Below are 19,973 nucleotides of genomic sequence, written 5' to 3' on the forward strand. Positions count from 1 at the left end.
TTTCATAAACAAGTTTTCACTGATTTGCGTTTCCTTTAGGTGGCAGTAAGAAAGGTCTACGAATTTGGTTAATTTCCCTTATGAACTGACAGTATTTTTCACAGAAATAATAATCAACAGCATCTCTGATAGTTCTGCAGTTAGAGGTGATAAATGCTGTCTTTAAGTATTTTTTCCTTAGGTCAAGTAAAGCAGGGCACAGACAGATAATATGGTCAATAGATTTCTCCTTTTAGTGACAAAAACGACGGTTCGGTGAGGGTAAACAGTTCAACATCGATCATTTGATTAGTCCCTTATGCTCAAAACAAGTTAATTTTATAGGATCTAATAATGGAGGCAAGGTATTTTTAATATTTTTAATTATTGGCCTGCTAACCACTGTAAGACCCAAACTAGAGGTGTGATCACTCATTATTGTTTGTTCCTTATATATCAAAAATAAATCTTACAGAATCTTCATCAGCGACCATACAATCACAGATGTAATGTAACATTGCAGCAAATTTATTAGTGTTAGTGATGTTAGGGATAATTCCAATCTTAATTTGCTAAGCAGTCAGATGAGCGGAGATCCAATAAAAATCTGATTTCTTTTACATATGTTTTGTTCATATCATTTATAAACTTTTCTGGGGAGACTATTGATCCATATATTAGAAAGGATACTAATTTCAACTTTCCCATCTTTAAGGATTGACAAATTGCGCTCCCTCTATAGGCAATCGAGAATCTTCTAACTGATTGCACAATAACATGGGCCTTAGATTTCATACTTAAAATGTGATTTGACCATGCTAACTTACTGTCTACAGTAAGCTCCAAGTAGTTATATTGTGTAACTTCTCCAATGTGTGGTCATCGACATTAAGCTTAAATGATTATGAGCTTTGCCAAAAGCCATGATTTTTGTTTTCTCAGGGTTGACTTTTAGATCCTTTTTAGAATTAAATTTCTGTAGGTATGATAAATGTGATTGTGGACTAGACAGGTAGAGAGAAAATAAATCAATCATCTGCATAGGCCAAATAGCTTACTGCTGTACCTCCTAGCCTTGGATAAAGTGCTTTACTGTAGTTTAAAAATGATGTCAAATCTGTTATGTACAGTAAAAAAGAAGTATCGCTAAAATACAGCCCTGTTTCAGGCCGTTTGCAGTCAGTATCTCTGTTGACAAGGCTCTTTTCGTTAACTTAATTTGAATCCTGTTTTATCATGCCAAGAGAAAATGTAATATAATCTGATTGAATCCCTACTTTAATGATTTCTTCAATAACCTTTTTTGGTTGACTTTATCAAATACTGAAAAAGAATCTATGTAATATGCATACAAAGTAAGATTACTCCTTAAGATTTTATTTACTGGCAGTTTAAGCAAAATTATGTTTTCAATCATTGGGCACCCAGGTCTATACCCAGATTGATTAAAGAGAATTAAGTTAAGATTAGTAGCCTACTTATGCAAATTATCCAACACAAATTTTGCAAAAAATGTTCCTTCGGCTGTGGGATTTTGATGGCAAGGGGCTCAACCACTAGAGCAAATAATCAAGGTGACAGGGGGGTTTACTGTTGAGTTCCTCTGGTGAGCATGATAAGTTGTGTGGATCTGCCTTTAACCCTAATAACAAGAGCCGGTTTGGTGTACATTGCTAAAATTGTATCCTGAAACTTGGGGGTCAAGGTGGATTTTTTTTAATACAGCATGTAAAAAGTTCAGCACACTCGGTCAAACGCCTTCTTGGCATTGAGTGAGAGGATCACAGTTGGGATGTTCTGTTTGTACACCTTGTCTATCAAGTGCACTAGCTGCCTAATGTTATTTGCTCCTTGGTGATGAATCACAAAACAACTTGGTCCGGGGCCACCACAGGAGGGAGCAGGGGCTCTAGTCTTAAGGCCAGTGTTTTCCTATATAGTTTAGCGCTATAGGTTCAGAATGAAGCACAGTCCTACAGGGTTTCCCTGGTTTGGGTATCAGTGGTATTTTCTCTTTGCACATGGTAGGTGTGAGGCTAGAACTGGGAATAAACGAGTTAAAAAGGGCTAGTAAATGGGCTTTAGAGAGCAGGAGAAACACCATATAAAAGGACAGTGGGAGCCCATCTGGTCTTGGCGATTTGCCCAGAAGCATGGCCTTTAGGGCCAGACATAGTTTAGTACAGTCAATGGGTTGCTCCTGTGATGCTTTGCTATAGGTGCCCGATCAAAGGTATGTTCACGCTGCTGAAATATCATCTTCCTTAGAGATAGGCCAAGCCATCAGGCAGGCACAGATGTGGGCTATGTGGGCTTTACACCTCTGGAGGTGGAGTTTGTGTGCCAGTAGAGTGCCTACTTTATCAAAATATTTTTGTTTAAAGGCAAATGAAGATCATTGTTTTTAGTTTGTTCTGTGCATCTGGAACTAGCCCCTCAAGATAGCCAGCTGTATTTGGGCGTGTTTCGATGGATGTTGCTTATCTGTTCTCTTCAGAGCTTGGATCTCTGAGGCGAGGATTTGCTCATATAACCATGCCTCTCTCACTCTTGCAATCACCACTGAATAAATCATTCCTGGGACGGAAACCTTTAGATCTGGGTGTGCATAATGCCAGACATCAACCAGCCCAACTCCAAGATCCCTTTTTTTTAAGTGAGTGGACATTGCTCGTGTCCACTGATAGCATTGTGGCTCCTATCCATATAGGGGTCCCATATCACATAAAGGTCTCTTCCTCCTTAAATTATGTCCCCTTGTGACTTACTGAGCTGCTCTCTCAGAACTCGATCAGGAAAGATGTTCTGTGCCGTGTTAGGAGCATACATATTCATTAATTGGAGTGTGGTGGGTCCCCTTTGTAGAGTAAGTGTGAGGTATCTGCCCTTGAGGTCTCTTGTGACTGTCAGAGGTCTGGACTTAAGTGTGCTTTGCAGAATAAATTGACACCAGCTGTTTTAGCGGAACCAGAAACCCAAAATTTAAGGCGGTAATCTACTGTGCCCCATGCTGTGTTGATCTCGTTTCAGGATGTGTGTTTCCTGAGGCTCAAATTGTAATTATATATTTCCAGATCTGCTGGCATATGTTAGGTGAGTTAGGTCCTCAGATGTTGAGGGATCATAACGTGTAGGTGTTAGAGTCTCCCATAGAAGGCTAGGAAGGAGCTACCACTAGGATGGTGCAGGCCAAACAGGGAAGACAAGGGCAAGCAAGGAAAACCTCCCCCTCCGACCCTGCAAGTCCCAGTGGAAAAAGGAGGTACAAGGGAAAACAATAACGGGTAAGTAACAATAGGCTAACAGGGCGCAGTCTCTTTCCTGCAAACATCCACAATGGGAACATCAGGGGTCAGTCATTCAAAGAGGTGGAACGCTCTCCTAATAGGAAGGAGAAGGGGCAAGGGTGAAGGAAATTGTGTGGGGGCACGGGAAGAGTATGTGGGCAGTAGAGAGTCTTCATCCTCCCTTAAGTTCCTTAAGGTAGTAGAGTATAGGTGGTTGGATCCCTGCCCTTTAGTGAGGGCCCTCTGCAGGTGGTTGCTGTAAGTGTGGTAGGCAAGGGATTTGTGGGTGTGTCTTGTGCTGAGGACATCTTGCTGTGGTGGTTTGCATTTCATGTTTTGAAGTTGGCAGATGATGTCCTCTTTAGCCCCTGTTGGCATTTTGCTGTTAGTACAGAAAGGACATCACAGCAGCTAGGAGGAGAGATGCCATTGGGCATTGAGATCCCCTAAGCATGAGCGATGACCCTGTCGCATCATCTCCTTCCTCGTGGCAGGGTTTCTGGGCATCCCCCTTGCAGAAAATGTGAGGTCAGGGAGGCTGCAGACCAAAGGCAACAGCTGTGGCCGATTGTCTGCCAGTGGAGCCCAAGAAGGTCAATGGGAGGTCGGGACTCTGCCAGGCGATGTGAGGGTGCTTCGCACACCACATGTTTTACCTGTCTTTCTGGCCTCCAGGTACGTTGAAGCTATGGCGGAGGAGGTTGCCCAAGATGGCGGCCGCTCTGGATCAGGTCCAGCAGACGCAAGTTGTTTGGCCCCAACAGGGGTGAGCAGCCGTCAGTAGACTCCCCCAGTGAATTGAGGGACGAGGCCAGGACCTGCTATGTAGTGCTGGGGCACCAGTGCAGCACCTGTTGTCCTGGTCTCCAGAAATGGTGCTGCTGAGGCAGTTCCTCCACTGGTCCACTGCCATAGCAAAGTTCTCCTGTCACATAGATTCTCATTATCCTAATGAGACTACTGGATTCGGGTGGCAGAATCACCTGTACTGCGGGCGACTCAGTCTGATCCCGCACCATGTGACACCTGTTAGCCTAATCCAGGTTTGTTCTGGCTAACTAGCAGTGCCTCATCTCCACCTAAGAGCAGGGATGATTGGGGCAACCGGGTGCATGACATACATGACACCTCAAGGGAATCGTGGTCACTCAGATCTCATCCATTTCTCTCAGTTACATTAGTCTCACATATGCAAGGACAATCAGAGGTAGAGTATAGTTCAATAAGATTTTATTGAAGTAACTGCATCTTAGACACTAAAGCATGTATTGCAATAACTAGGACGATAAAGCACAATAAGATTAAAATTGTGACAAGGAGAGTAAAACAGAAGAATAACGCTACCATACTGTCACTAAAGTTTATAGAGATAGTTCTTACCTAAGCTATGTTAGAGCACAGCATGTGAAGCTCTAATTCTGCCTTTCAGGTTACCCCTGGGAAGACATCATCCCTCATACTTGAGCAAGAGGCCTGTAGTCTACATAAGCAGCTGTAGTGAAGCAATCAGCAATCAGCATACAGTTGTGGTCATCTGGCTGGAATCTCCCTCTAACGTACAAGGGTCAAAGTAGTGTTTTTTATAGTAAAACAACTTATGTTCCAAGAAAGAATCCCCACGTAAGAGCGTGCATGTTTCTGTGAACACTGGAGACAAAGCGTACCACTTTTGCTGGCAACCTATCTTACTGCAGCCTTGAGAAAAGCACAGAGTGAGAGAAATATCTTGTTTAAGAATGCAGTGCTGACCTAGGCAGCTAGATAGAAAAAATAAAACAAGACCGGAAATGTGGCTAATGTTAAAATAATAAAATAAAGCTGAATTAAATATATCAAGGTTAAAGTGCACAGCGGCAGGCCTAGTTTGCTAAAATAACATGTATAAAACTATGGGCCAGATGTAGGAAACTGTTTGCGACTCGCAAACGGCAAAAATTGCCGTTTGTGATTCGCAAACCTGAGTTTCCTATGCAGAAATGTATTTTGCGAGTCGGGACCGACTCGCAAAATGCATTTCCGAATCGCAAATAGGAAGGGGTGTTCCCTTCCTATTTGCGATTCGCAGTGGAATGCAATTCACGCGGTCGCAAATGGAGTCGCAGTTACCATCCACTTCAAGTGGATGGTAACCCACTCGCAAATTGGAAGGGGTCCCCATGGGACCCCTTCCACTTTGTGAATGGACCACAAAATATTTTTTCAGGGCAGGTAGTGGTCCAAGGGACCACTACCTGCCCTGAAAAAATCCCAAAACTAAAGGTTTCGGATTTTTTTTTAAGTGCAGCTCGTTTTCCTTTAAGGAAAACGGGCTACACTTAAAAAAAAAAAAAATGCTTTATTGATAAGCAGTCACGAACATGGAGGTCTGTTGACTACAGCAGGCCTCCATGTTAGTGAGTGCCCATAGTCGCTATGGGGCCGCAATTTGCGACCCACCTCATTAATATTAATGAGGTGGGTCTTTGCGACCCCATAGCGACTCGCAGACGGTGTCTGAGACACCGTTCTGCATTGCAAATTGCGAGTTGCAATTTGCGAGTCGCTCGGACAATATTGCTACATCTGGCCCGAAGTCTATAATGGCTACACAACACTCCCAAGATTGCAGCCACCCAGGAGCAGCTCTCACTGGCACTGGCTGTGGTGCTCTTATCCTCGCAGCAGGCAAATTCCCGGGCCTCCCACCACCCCAAGAGTCGGCACCCACTGTGGATGGTGCCCAGTGATGGGTGCTAGTGAAGCGATAAGGGCCGCGGAGGAGAGGAGCCAGCAGAGTCGGTGCCGTACTGTATTAACAGCTTGGCCACACCCCGGCCTCAAGAGACTTGTTTTAATCCTCCATTTAAAACATACAAATACTCATTTTTCATAAGAATACACATGAACCTATCACCATAAAATAATAGCATGAGTAAGCAAAACTCATCATTTGCAGTAGGGTAAGTACATAAAATTGCTGCAAAATAACGCAAGATTACACGGAGACTAGGAGTGTAACCCTGCATTTAGCACTTTTTTCTTGACACAAAATGCACCCTTGCGTCCAAAATAAACCCAACAAGGGATTTTGCAAAACAATAGCACTAAATGCAACAGAACATGAACAACAGCAGCAGCCACCTGAGCTCTGTGTCTGTACTCCTGGTAGGCATTCTTGCCTCAAATTACTCTAAATTATGCATGTGTGCATAAGCCTTATAGCTGGCTGTCGAGGGCTATGCCAGATGTTAAAGTCCCTAAACCTGAGTTATAGGACAGAGCCTCATGCGAGGGACTATAACTAGGGAGAGGGGCTTTAAGAACTGAGATAGCCTGCAACAGAAGAGCTAAAACGCTACTAGAAAATCCTGCAAGGTTAGAATGTTCTAAAGTAAAAAGGAAGACGCAGAAAGACAAACATTAGAATGGTGGAGCAGTAGGCTTATCCTAGCCATTATAAGGCCTGAGCCATTCCATTTTCTTCGGTGGAGCTCGCAATATTCCAGTGTTATAATTTTGAGTAATTTTGTGTCACAACAATTATGCAAAATTACTGAACTCAAGCCTAATTAGAATTTTGCCCAGCCTAAACAATAATTTAGCACTCCATTGATCCTTTCCTCCAACTTCCCGAACTCTTCGGCACACTTGTTCCTTAATTTAAATACCACCTCCTTCATAGTAGCTTTCCCATCACTACTCATTTGTTAGGATAATTTTTAACAAAAAATTATGAATACACTGGTATTACCACCGTTCCCAGAAACAGAAGCTGTTCCTTTCCTCCAGTTTATTTTCAATGGCATGTCCTAGTCTCTTTTTTTCATGCACAGGACACCACCTTCCACATGAAGCTACAATTCTACTTCTTTGGCACGAATTCATGGTTTGGTGTGCAAGTCTGAGAAATTCTCAATGCAATTTGAAAATCAACACGAGCAAAAATGTTTGCCTGTTCCAAGAAAAATAAACATTTCATCAGTGATCAAAACTATTCCATTTAACATGATTCTAAGGACTGTGCACATCCTGATACACTCTGTGGATGTCTTAGGCACAGCAATTAGATCTAATCATCCTCTGGAAACCATTGGCCCTGTGACCCCCTTGTGGTGGTGAGCGTAGCGGTAAGGACATGCGAGACAACTCAGGGTTTTAGGTCTGTGAAAGTTGTGTATTTTATTGGTAATTCACAAGTCCTCTCTATCAGTCCATGAGTCTCCCTCTCAGTATATTCTTTTCTTTCCTCTTCTCTTTTTCAGGTCTTCTGGACTCCCGCCGAAGATCTCGTAGTGGAATGGTGTCGTCGGGAAGCTGGGAAAGGAAAGAAGGTAAGTCATAACTCTGGGTTTTGCTTCTTGGACTGTTTTAGTTTGGTGAGAGGGTTTGGAGAGAGAGTGCAGCAAAATGATAAGAAAAAGGGTGTATTGGGGAAAAAGTGTGGGGGGGGGGTAACCCGATAGTGCAAACACCTTAGTGAGCTAGATTCCTATGGAGGACACGTCAAACTCACATCACTCGTGTCATAAAGGTAAGTGTGGATATTAGCGAAAAGAGGTCACGCTTAGCAAATAGGTCTCTTATTCTTCAAGCAAGCCACAACAACAGCAAATAAGGCAATCAGGTATGAAAAAAATACTTCTAGGACAATTCCTGCCAGTTGTTCCCTTTTAGTCCCTTCCCTTCCTCCCTCTTCCTCCTTCACCCTTTTTCCTCCCTCTATCTCCCTCCTCCTTCCCCACCAAAGCGTTCAGCCTGCTTTGTAAGCAGGACTGTACCTGCTGGAGCCACGCCCCTCCAGGGACGTGGTGGAGTCTCTTCATTTCTGGGCTTCCTTGACCTCTGTCGAGGTTTTCTCCAGGAGTCAGGTGTTCCAGGCGGCTCCACTCTTCGTGTGGTCCGTCGCTCCGTCTCTCCCCTGTTTCAGCGTCTTCCTGCTCTGGTTTCTGTCCTCTTCCCGCGTCATCCTCTTCCGTCTTCTTCTCTGCTCTTGCGTCGTCCTCTCTCCGCCGCGGGCGTTCCACGGGGTTTTGGACTACGGGAATCTGGCTATCCAGATTCCCGAGGGGTGTGTTTTCCTGTCCCGCCCCCGCAGTGACCCCGGGATATCGGGAGGTCTGGAGGCCACCATTGTCGGTAGCCGGGTGTTCCGGCACCCGGCTACACCCCTTCCTCACAAAATTTCACAGCCTCCTCTCACACTATCTTTCTCATTGACAGAGGTATGTCACTTATCACATGTACAACTGAAACTGCAATAGTCATAAAATTTGTCATGTGTATGTAGTTCTAAAGGTGCAACCATAGTATCCTTAACATATTCTGGAAACATCTTTTATTTACCTGCTACGTTTAATAAATTATACAATGGAACTTAAGGTGTTCATTGGGATCAAGTTTAACCTAAAGTGCACTTTGATATTGCCAGTTAAGTGCCTCATGACAAGCAATTTCTGATAATAAAAAATCACCACAAATTATAAATGCAATATTGCCTGCATAATAGTCCATATGTCTATTTGCGTACTTCAATGACCTCCAAGTCTGATATATGTTTTTTAAGCTCCACAACTCCAATAAACCATTCTCAAAGTGAGGTGTTTGGAATGATAGTGAGTTTGCACCAGAAATCTACTTGCATCTTATTTTGTTTTATATTTCCAAACTTGCAAAAGGTATTGCATTCTATCTATTATCCACATATTAGACTATTTTACCAAACTGCTCAATTATCCTTCCTGCAGGTTAGTGCCTCCACAATTGTGCCAAATGTCTTTTATGTCCACACATCTTGCATATGGACTTGATTCTCTATAGTTTGTAATATTTAGATATATAGATCATGCTGAGATATGGTGCTTCTTATCTCATTTGAGGTAGCCCCCTCCTACACCTGTATCCCCCCGACAATTGTTGCCTTTTGTTAATCTTGACTCCCTCTGTCTCTCTCCAATACTCTTGCATGATTTGATATGTGCTGAATCATGTAGGCCACATGTAATACCACTACCAACGTGCTCTCCTCAGCTATAATATAATTGCTACATTTTCAAGGTTGTACTAGGTCAATGACCTCCTATTGTTTTCTTAGTTTGAGGCATGCGTTTTGCAACTATAAGTTAACCCGGTTTCATAGTTTTCAGCACTCTCAGCCTCTTTCTCCATATCCCTCTCAAAAAGACACTTTTCACTTTCACAATAATATCTGCATTAAGTATCTTCAGACAGTTCTGAATCTCTTTCATCCCTTTAGTTTCAAAACCTTCGAACTGCGCAATTTTCCAAATCTCACCAAATCATCCATGGCTTGCCCAATGCTATTTTCTCTGATTCCAAGACCACAACTTAGAAAAACTGTACATATCTCTGTGAGTGGACACTACACAAATCCCATGATTATTCAGATGACAATCACCCTTCACCCTGTTGTAGAATAAAGCTATAATATTTCAGTCTGTACAAACTCCTACATAACTTTTTCCCTCTTCTAGACATTTACCTCAGGGTAACAGGCAGCTTGACCCTCAACAATTGAATTTCCAAGGCTCTTGACTCCTTAGAGTCATTTAGGCTCCTACCACTTAAGAATCTACAACAGGTACCTAAAGATCTTGTGGCTCTCACATAGATGAATCATATCATTAGTACATCCATAAATATCAGTGGACCTCAGCTGATAAACCACTATACATACAACATTTGAGGGATAGGTACTTTATCACACACTTTATAGAAACCTAAGGCTCTCCAGATTAACGTTTTTGAATCCCGGCAAAAGTCCACAACCAGGGCTACCTCTCTTCTGAGTCAGATCTCACAACCGTTCCACAATGTCCTGGCTGATCAATTACAACAAAAGTCTGTTTTGCCAAGTCACATGATCAGCTTACTGAAGCTCTGAGTCTCCTGCGCATCTATTCCATGCACACTTGTTCAAGCATAGATAAGCCAAAGGAAGCAGGGTGAGCACAGTCCAGCTTTAGCTGACATTAATAGTAAATAATTTACGTGCACCTCTCCTGGGTACATCTGTATTGAAGAAGCACAAATATTGTTTGTGCAGGGCAGCCTCATTTTATCCACAAAGATGGCAGACGCATCTGTCCAGTGCATTTGAAACTGTTAGGTCCAGCTGTTAGACCTGACATCCTTGCTGTAGTCTACCCCTAAACGTGTTGTCTTCTCCCTTTCAGGGCAGGCTCTCTTGTCTTTTGTTGGCATTAAGACTCTGTGCACTTTACCACTACTAACTAGTGCTAAACTGCTTGTGGTCTCTGCTTGAAACATGGTAAAATTGTCTTACACCCGATTGGCACATTTACATGTAAGTCCCTAGTAAAGGTGTACTATGTGTACCCAGAGCCTGTAAATTAAGTGCCACTAGTTGGCCTGCAACACTCATTGTGCCACGCACACTGAAGTAACACTTTCAAATATGTGCTAGGCCTGCATTGCAGCCTGTAATGCGATTTTAAACTGCCAATTCAACTGGGCAGTTTAATCCTTTTGTCAAACCTAAACCTTTCTTTTTAAATTTCATACATATAAGTCCCTCCTAAGGTAGGCACTGAATAACCCACAGGGAAGGGTGTATTGTATTTAGAAAATAGGACACGTGTGTTTAAGTTTTACATGTCCTAATAGTGAAAACCCTCTGAATTGTTTTACATTACCTTAAGCCCTACCTCTCCCACAGGATATCATTGGGTTACCTTATTACCTTTAATAGATGCTAGCTTTTGATTGGAAACAGGTGGAAATATCATGTTTGCACTCAAAAGAATTGTGATTTAAAATCCTCTTTAATGGTAAAGTTGGATTTTAAGTCATCATTCTGAAAATACCAATTTTAGCAAGTTGGAATTTTCCTGCCCTAACCATTTGGGGTCAAATTTATCATTTGATGCAGCACACAAAGACAACTTACTGCGCTGATTGAAATTGAAGGTAATTTGCAAACATATGGTGCATTCCTGCTCTCTCGCTGTGCTGGTGCACTATATGCTGTCTAGGGCCAATGCAGGCAACCTTGTGCCATACTCCAAGGGTACCTGGGTTGTAGGCAGGATTGTTTTTGTGCAGGAAACAACACATTCCTGCTCACACATAATCCTTACAGACTTTTTCACAAGAATGAGAAATAAAGATATTTCTCCTTGTTGCACCTCTATCAGGAAGGCATACATTTTTGAACATCCCAGATTTACTATTCTTGGTAAAGCTGGGAATGCAGCAAAAATCATGGGTGGATGCGTAGGAGCACTTACACTTCACCCGGTAAAGAGTAATTCAAGCAGTAACTTCTGCTGATTTGCGTTACTCCAAATTGCAAAGCAAGGTCATGCAAAGTGTCTTTGCGAGGCATGGTAAATCTGACTTAAGGATTGCATTGTCCTTGCATGACACATCACTATGCAATCCTTTGATAAGTCTGGGCCTTGGTGCCTCCTGCCACTGTCCTGTGTCACATGACCCTGCTGTTAGCATTTGAATATTCCTCCCAAACAGTGGGCTTAGGTGTGGGCAGAATGGGCTACACTTGCACTTCCACATGGGCTGTCTCCACCACTCACAAAGAAAACTAACACCAGTGTTTTGTCACTCTAGACTTGTTGAAGTCATGATGGAAGGGAAGGAACTTTCCAGAAGCAGATGTGGAGGTAACCTAGTGTTCCCTCCATTTCAAATGCTGACACCAGGTATAAATATTGGACCCTCCCAGACCAACTCTTTAGTATACTCCTGAGCCTGCAGAGGGCTTCAGAAGGACTGCCTTATATCCCAGAGGACTGACATACTGCTTGAGGCTTTCTTTATAACTCAGAGGACTTCCTTGCTAGTACCAGAGGGCTGCCATGTTGCTTGAAGTCTGCCTTGCTCCCCAGAGGACTGCTATACTGCTTGAGTCTTGCCTTGCTGCTGGAACCCAGGACTACCATAACGACTAGGGCTAGTTGGCTGGCTTTCTATGTAAGCTAAAGGAACATAGCAGGCTCCCAAGACTTTGAACCCTGCACCTGCCCTCTTCTGGAGTGAGACCTCACCACTAAGTGGTGCCCCTATAGTCCCGGACCCTTAGAAGTGGTTTTGAAGGTCCTGCTCCTGTCTAACCTTAAAAGACTTCACCAAAAAGTGGCCTAATAACTGATAGAAGTCCGAGACCTACCTGCCTGCTGATCAGCCTGAGGTGCATAACCAGTCGGCCTGACTCCGTGGTAGCTCCTGCTAGGTTTTCTCTGCAACAGTAAATGCTGTCCAGTGGGACCTCCCAGTGAAAGTATCCGGCTTTGTGGAGCCATCATGGGCTACAGTCTGCAGCTTAATCCCGCTGGAAATTTTCAACTTCCAAAATAGTGACAAAGTCCAATGGTATAACTCTTCACCCTGACTCCATCCAGCGGCTCCCCGACCACTCTGTCGCCTCTTTGGACACCGCCCCCTGCCTTGCCCCGCTGAACTTTACCTTCTCATGAACTTTCCTTTAAAAAATTTTTTAAGTGTGTGGGTAAGTCAAGACCGGGCCCAGTCTACCTTGTGTATCTGAACCATGCTACACTGCAGTCACCTTAACGTTTGACTTTGATCATGATCTTTTCAGTGACATTTTATACTTAAAACTTTAAAAATGTATAACTCTGGGTCTACTGATTGTATTTAATTAATTTTGGTGCCATGTTATTTATCACATTTTATTCTATTTTTCTACTTTGTTATAGGAATTTTCTTGTGTCGTGTTTTCACTTCATTACTGTTTGTGTGCTGCATATTGCATGAATACCTAACACAGTGCCCCCAATTAAGCCTGACTGCTTTTTTGCAAAGCTGCCAGAGGGTTAATTTAGTGGCTTTTGTGGTTCAGCCTGACAAGAACTGTGGTTGTTGCTCAACCAGCCAATCAATCTGGGCTCCAGTTTATCGTCTCAGAGATGTCTGGGGTAATGGACCTCTGCCTGCATGCACAGGCTCCATATGCCTCCTTCACTTGATTCTCTGCTGGAAAGCTGTATTAATTACACCCCACTACCACAAAGCAAGGAAAAGTAGAAGAATGGGGATAAGGTTATCTTCTGCAGTCCGCCATTTTGCAACTGCCATTCATACTGGGGGATAAATTGTTGTGAACAGTTACAGGCAAACCAAAAAGCAGGTGCACCAATAATATTCAGGAAACCTTTAGAATAATTTATACCTACTGATGTTATAAAATATTATGCCATTCCCAGCTTTATCCGGTTTGGTAAATCTGGAAATGCATCAAAAACCATCGGAGTTGCCCACGAAATGCCCATGGAACGTTTTCCATGCGCAGAGTAAGGCAATGCAGTGAATTGCGCTGTTGCCTTCCCTTACTCCATAATTATGAAGCCATTCATAGCCAAGCAAAGTTGCTTCAAAATTATGACTTAGTGGTATGCGCCATGCATGTACCACACTGCGCGGTGCAAACATTGTACAAACTGCTCATAAATATAACCTTGGACATGCAACCCTCACCCATGTTGTAGACAGTAATTATAACTGTGTCCTAAATGTCAATTGATATTTTCAGCAACAGGTACCCTGCAAATAAAGGAGGCAGGGCCGCGTCTCCAAAGAGCCCGTGAAGTATCAAGCAGCCTAAATTCTATATAATTGGAACTATCTTGAAAGACATCCACGGAGAAGGGAAGCCTCTTTAAACCTCCCTGTGATTTATTACGCCTCTTCTCAAAGAAATGATGTCTCCAATATTCTGCTGTCAGCCCTAATTTATCTTCTCCGTCATTGCCTTTCATGTCCTCATCCTCTGCGCTTTTTCGAGTGTCTGCAAGGACATTTCGTGATTATTTTTATCTTTATCGGTGAAAGGTCCTTTTCTTCAGCCTCACAACACAGGAGATTGACTGACCCACGGCAATATGGAAGTGCCTCGAAAATCCAGCGATTATTAACCCGGATTAAAGGTACATTGCTTGTGATATGATGGATGACTGCTTTGAAACGGAAACTTTTCATTTCTTTTATGGAAAAATATATACGCACTGTTCACAATCAGTGAATCATATGCTGGCAATCAGAACACAATAAGATCAGAAATAAATACCTCTAAAGATGTTTCACAGGGAACATTCAAACACTTCATAACACTACATGCTTTTATTAATAAATCAGCCAAGGTGTTGTGTATGAGTTAAAGTCATTTCATCCCCCCGCCCCCCTCCTTCCTTTGTTGCTTCTGCTTCTTGAGGGACCTCTCGCTCCCTGGGAGCAGACCTTGATATCTTTGGTTTCTGTTCATTAGCTCTGAGAACATCAATGCTTAGTCTGACTTTATGCCTGCTCTTTTCTCCTTTATGCCTGCTCTCTTGTCCTTTATGCCTGCTCTTTTCTTCTTTATGCCTGCTCTTTCCTCCTCCACCTCCCTGTCATGCCTTCCTTCCCGCCCTCCTCTTATCCCACCTGCCTGGATTCACCTGCTACCACCTCATGTAGCCCGTGGCTGCCTGAAACATTTTGGCCCAGATTTAAGAGGGCCGAGCGCCATCTAATGCCACATTTGGGTCATTTTTATGACGCTAATGTCGCGTTAGATGGCCAAAACTGCTGCGTCCTATTTACAAAGTGGCGCAATGCATGCATTGTGCCACTTTGTAACCCCTTGCGCCACATTATGCCTGGACCAGGCATAATGTATGCAAGGGGGGCATTCCCCTGTTGGTGGGGGGGGGGGATGAAAAAATGGCGCAAAGAAATCTAAAATAGTTCTTTGTGTCACTTTTTCCAGCATTTTTAATGCCTGCTTAGAACAGGTGTTAAATGGATGCACACCATTGGTTACAATGAGCCCCTATGTACTGTTCAGAGTTAGCACCAAAATTGTGGTGCTAACCCTGAACAGTACATCAATAGCGTAAACAATGTTGACACTAATTTAATTATGGCGCACACATGGTGGCGGTAGAGGGCGCTATGGGGCACATGGAAAATGTGGTGCTGCACTGGGTGCAGCACCACTTTTCTTAAATATGTGCCTTTGTACCTTGCCTTTGCTCTGGGCTCCCCATTTTGTTACCATTTATTGCTTTTCCTTGGTCCTCCCACACCTTCTGATCATGCCTCTCTTCCCAACTTCCTTGATTCCCTCATGTCACCAGAGTTCTTTGAAATGCAACTTTTCTCTGTGGCTCCCTATCCTCTAGTTTTGCCTCTCTCCTGCCAGTTCTAGTGTGTTTTATGTGAAATGTATGGCTTCCAACTCTTTCCCCACCCTTGGTCTCCTTGTCCCACCTGAACTCCTGCGTCTGATCCGACAACAGCTACCACGGTTGCTTTACTTCATAGTTGTCACATCTGTGCTGGGCGCTCAGGACAGCGAGAATGTAGGGGAACAGGGTGCACTTCTCATGCATCCAGACAAGGTGTTGCAGGACTCTGCGCTCAGCACCACTGGACATCCGTGCCTCTCACACCATGCTAGCATTTCCATGGTCACGGTCACCTACAGTGGTACTCTGTGACTTGTGGGAAGCATCGGGTTGGAAGAGCAGAGGCAGGACACTGGAAAAAAGATGTCAAACTTGGTCTTTGTTATGTGACTCATCATCACCATGTATAGCAGAAAGAGGCATGTCTCAGCCTTTTGAAGTGCCCTTCCCAGGGATTGCTGTGTGAGCTTCCCAGTCCAAGACAAAGTTGAACCTTTTCCTGTGATGGCAGCACCTGTTTGAGCCATAAATAAATAATGGATTAATGAGTGATGGACGTGTCAAGGCAGTTGTTCCCTTATTTTTTGGTTGCATTCATCGCCCACCTGCCACTATATTTATGAGTAATTTATGGTTCTTTGCACAGTCCCAGCTCACAGGGATTACTAGGGGTTGGGCGGTGCGCAGTAGGCGGGGGGGACATTAATAACATTAAAAAATACTTACCTCTGTGCCGCATACTACCGATCCTGGGTTGCTTCCCAGACAGGCAGGCACAGGCTCCCACCCTGCCCTGAGGCCAATTCTGATGCTGCCCTTAGCAGCGTCAGGATTGGCTGGGAGCGCCCCGCCAGGGCGCTCCCAGGCAGACTGGGAGCCTGTGCAGGCTCTCCCTAGCCTGGCAACTGTGTTGCAGGGCTGGGGAGAGGCTACTATGCATGTGTGTTTTGGACGGCCTAAGACGGACGGCCAAAAACACATGCGCTCTGCTCATCACCACCAATGCCCCACCCCTTTCACAAGGGAAGGATAATAATAATGTTTATTATCCTTTCCTTGTGAAAGGATATGCAACAGTTGCTGCTGGTGGGGGGTGACGCTCCTCCGCCATAGCGGAGGAGCCATAGCTGCCTTTGTGCCTAGTACAGCTCAGGAAAAGTGACCAAGGTTTGCCTCTTTCTGTTTCTGATCTGTGCTGTCTAAAATAATGCACTAACTTGAAGAAATATCGGAGTAAATGATTTCATTTTTCATACTACTGGTACCGTATCAAAACCCTGTTTTCAGCGGCTGTGCAGATTGGATGTGTGCTTTTCCTTTTGGCGACTTTTCAACATGCTTTACCTCAAAATATTTCAAAGTTAGTGTATGTTGTGCTGACAAAAAAACATGAAAATACAAGGCTGTAAATGCCTCTTTGTGTTTCCAGGCTCTGTTGTCAGCAAAAGATGAACTCATTTGGAGATTTAATGTACGTGATCAAAAGACCAAAACCAAACATATAGATCCCTTCTGCCTTCAGCGCCTGCACAGCGCAGAAAATGTGATTATGATACGCCCCATGTGCCTAGAAACTGGCGCTGGGCCACCAGTGGCCTGTTTTGTCAAGTTGTGTTAATATAGCCATCATTATCCCTTGCAATCAAATGTTCTCAGGCTTAATTGATGCTTCAATAAATTAATGTGCTCTCTGGGCACAGCACAATTTGTCATTCCAAAATGGCAGCAATTCATTTTAGACATGGGTCTTTGGAAACGTGTTGACAGAGGAAAATATATTATAAAGAGAGGGAGCAAAGATAAAATATTAGCATTAAGTCAACTAAAATGTGTCACTGCGCATAAACTGTAATCATTTATTTTGCAGGGTTAAAAATAGGTTTCAGTAATCAGAGTGAACAGTTGCAGTTGGCCTAAAAAACAAGTAAAATATCAACACACTTTTTAGTAACAAAGAAAACTATAACCCTGTTTATTTCTAAGAATCCATAAAAAAGGGAACATCTTTAACTTTTTGTTGTGTTAGTCAAACACATTTTATATTTAAAAAAACACTCTGTGCACTGTAAAGAAGCACATTTTACAAGTAACTCAACTTTGCATGTTAGTTTATGAAAGCATACTGAATGCTCTTCCTCCGTTGTCCTAGCAGCACTTTGGTATGAGCAGTAGAGTTTGTTTCGACTCCTATGAAATCCTACTTTTAAGTAAGATTATCACAGAAGCAGCAGGCTGATATTTCCCTTGTCCTGTCCTGCCACGATTGATGGGCACTCGAAGGATGTCTGTTCTTTCTGTTACGAAGGCTGCAAAGCAACCACAACTCTTACACGTCCATCTAAATAACCTCATCTCTTCTGCCGTCCAACCGCTCCACTGTTTCCTGGAACTGCATGCTCGGAGTTCAAGTTTTCTCCATCACCAACAGGGCTATCCACAGCAAAGGCCCATCCCTCTTCCAAGGAAAGCGGCAAAGACATTCACATGATAGACTCCTCCACTACACATGAGCATCCCAGCTGACTAGCCCTCCATGCAAGAAGAAACACATTGGTGAAACCTTCCCTTAACAAGTAGCAAAATTATGGAATCCTCTCCCAGCAAAGGCCATAGAAATTTAAGACCACCTAAAATTCCGGAACATAGTTTTTACTTGACTCTTCCTAAGATGATCCCGCTTATCCTACAAAAAGGAGGTGGAAACACCAGCAGGGAGGGGATGTACCCTCCAGGAGCTGAGACTCACACCGACCCAAAATGGTAACAAAGTACCCTAAGAATACCGGTCCATCTATATACAGTAGGTATCTATCGCTCACTATTTTTATTTGACGTCATGCTTAGACACTGTGCCAAAAACAGGGCCCAGCTCTGATCTTCACACATGATATCAAACACTATGCACATAGACCACATAGCAGATGCTCTACCTCCCAAAAGCTGCTATGGAGTAGGATTCTGCCCATCTTCAAGTGAGCTTCGGCACCCCATCTGGGATATCAATTGCTACATAAATGCAACTTCAAATACATATCCATTATTTAGAATACCAAATTAATTTGATTTCCCACATTACAAAGATGCATTTCCTGTGAGGGGGATTGAAATACTGGTTAGTTTTATAGCAACAATTACTGTTATCCAAGCTACTGACAACTAGAAACTCATAATTACAATTGTGTTAGCTGCTGTGCATTATGTTTCATCATAAATCTTCCAAGGCAGCACTTCTTTCGTTCCTCTCTGCAAGTCCCAGAGGTTGTGGCCCTGATTTTTGAATGATCTGACTAATTTATCATGGAAGAAGGGAAGGTGGAGGCGCCTTCTATTCAAATCAGGAAACAAAATTAATTTAGAGGAGCAAACAATTGTCCCAGTTTCTTAGTTGTCATCTACAGAAGAAAAGAAAGGCTTTCTGTCTCAGGAGGTAAGACTGACATGTGATTATGATTGACTATGTTAGTTTCTTGAGAGCACAAATGAAAGCCTCAGTAGTGAGCCGGAAGAAATGATGCCTAGAAATCTGTGTTCTGCTTTATGTCATGGGTTTTAAAGGGAGGAACACCAGGCATTTAAATCTAGTGCTGTAAAGGCCTGTTCTTGGGTAAGGCATTACTAGGTGAACAACTTCAGCACATTAACAGGGGATGCCAAGTTACCCTTGAATGCATGTATGTATGTATGTGCTAGTACTTGTAGAGCATGGACCTAGCCTGAGAGCCACGGAGTACACAGAACAGGGGTCATCTCATAAGACCCCGCTGCCAGGGTAGCGGGCTGTGATACATTACTGCAAAAGGGCCATCATAATAGAAATACTTGCATTGACCCAGATTTATCAAACTTTGACACAGCAAAAGCAGCAACAGAGCTTGCTACACTGTCTCAGATCGAGAGGATACAAAATGTGCCACATCTATCAAGATATCAGGCATTATTGCTCTCTCCTTGCGCTGGTGCACTCAGTGCAACCTAGCACCTGTGCAGACACTCTTGCGTCATGTTGCAAGGATTCCTGTTGTAGGATTCACTACACTATTTTGCAGGCAGGATTGTGTTTGTACAGGATGGTACACCTTCCTGCAGAAAAACAGAATGCAGCACACTTAGAAAGAGGAAAACAACGAGGTGAAATAAAGATATTTCACCGCATTGCATCTCTATTGGGAAGATATAGCATTTTGCATGTCCCCACGTTTACCAGTCTTGGCGCATCTGGGAACGAGCCTTAATCCATGGGTGGATGCGTGGGAACATCCACTCTCCATTCATGGAGCAACTTGCGCTGCCTTGTGTTACTCGTGATTTACCAAGCAACGCAGGGCCATCAAGATAGCCTTTCATTGGTAGCTAAATCTGACTTAAGGATTTTGTTTCCCTTGCAACACCATGCGTGACACAAGGGCAACACGATCTAGTAATAAATCCGGTCATGTGTACTTTTCCTTTGCAGAGAGGAATGGAGAAGCACACAATGTGAGGCCTCCTTTAGGCCATGATAGGCGGGCCATAAATCCAGGGTCTCCAAGGCCGACGTGGAGAA

The sequence above is a fragment of the Pleurodeles waltl genome, chromosome 10 (genome assembly GCF_031143425.1).
Source record: "Pleurodeles waltl isolate 20211129_DDA chromosome 10, aPleWal1.hap1.20221129, whole genome shotgun sequence".
Lineage (NCBI taxonomy): Eukaryota > Metazoa > Chordata > Amphibia > Caudata > Salamandridae > Pleurodeles > Pleurodeles waltl.